This window comes from Cicer arietinum, unplaced genomic scaffold, assembly GCF_000331145.2.
Source record: "Cicer arietinum cultivar CDC Frontier isolate Library 1 unplaced genomic scaffold, Cicar.CDCFrontier_v2.0 Ca_scaffold_5784_v2.0, whole genome shotgun sequence".
NCBI lineage: Eukaryota > Viridiplantae > Streptophyta > Magnoliopsida > Fabales > Fabaceae > Cicer > Cicer arietinum.
In genome coordinates, this window is record NW_027339431.1 from 4350271 (window position 1) to 4351996 (window position 1726).

Genomic DNA, 1726 nt, shown 5'->3' on the forward strand with positions numbered 1-1726 from the left:
CTAGGTAGGACGAAAATGACCTAAATGTTAATCAAATGATACAAACACACCTATTGGATGCACAAGATTGGTTAAAAACCCTAATTAGGCTAGAATAAACCTAGGGAGGACGTAAATGACCTTAATGTACATCCAATGACACAAATCAACTTATTGGATACACAAGATTGGTTAAAAACCATAGTCAGACAAGAATAAGCAAAGGGAGGACGAAAAAGACCTAAATGTTCATCCAATAACACAAAGACACCTATTTTATGTACAAGATTGGTTAAAAACCCTAATTGGACAAGAATAAGCCAACCGAGGACGAAAATGACCTAAAAGTTCATCCAATGACACAAATGAACTTATTGGATGCACAAGATTGGTTAAAAACCATAATTGGACAAGAATAAGTCTACGTAGGACAAAATTGACCTAAATGTTAATCAAATGATACAAACACACTTATTGGATGCACAAGATTGGTTAAAAACCCTAATTGGACAAGAATAAGCCAAGGGAGGACGAAAATGACCTAAATGTTCCTCAAATGACACAAACACACCTATTGTATGCACAAGATTGGTTAAAAACCCTAATTGGACAAGAATAAGCCTAGGGAGGACGAAAATGACCTAAATGTTCATCCAATGACACAAATGAACTTATTGGATGCACAAGATTGGTTAAAAACCATAGTTCGACAAGAATAAGTCTAGGTAGGACGAAAATGACATAAATGTTAATCCAATGATACAAACACAGCTATTGGATGCACAAGATTGGTTAAAAACCATAATTCGACAAGATTAAGTCTAGGTAGGACGAAAATGACCTAAATGTTAATCCAATGATATAAACACACCTATTGGATGCACAAGATTAGTTAAAACCCTAATTATACAAGAGTAAGCCAAGGGAGGACGAAAATGACCTAAATGTTCATCAAATGACACAAACACACCTATTGTATGCACAAGATTGGTTAAAAACCCTAATTGGACAAGAATTAGCCTAAGGACGACGAAAATGACCAAATGTTCATCCAATGACAAAAACGAACTTATTGGATGCACAAGATTTGTTAAAAACCCTAGTTCGACAAAAATAAGTCTAGCTAGGACGAAAATGACCTAAATGTTAATCCAATGATACAGACACACCTATTGGATGCACAAGATTGGTTAAAAACCCTAATTGGACTAGAACAAACCTAGGGAGGACGAAAATGGCATAAATGTTCATCCAATGAGACAAATGAATTTATTGGATGCACAAGATTGGTTAAAAACCCCAATTGGATAAGAATAAGCCAAGGGAGGACGAAAATGACCTAAATGTTCATCCAATGACACAAACACACGTATTGGATGCACAAGATTGGTTAAAAACCCCAATTGGATAAGAATAAGCCAAGGGAGGACGAAAATGACCTAAATGTTCATCCAATGACACAAACACACGTATTGGATGCACAAGATTGGTTAAAAACCCCAATTGGATAAGAATAAGCCAAGGGAGGACGAAAATGACCTAAATGTTCATCCAATGACACAAACACACGTATTGGATGCACAAGATTGGTTAAAAACCCTAATTGGACAACAATTAGCCTAAGAAGGACGAAAATGACCTAAATGTTCATCCAATGAGACAAATGAACTTATTGGATGCACAAGATTGGTTAAAAACCCTAGTTCGACAAGAATAAGTCTAGGTAGGACGAAAATGAACTAAATGT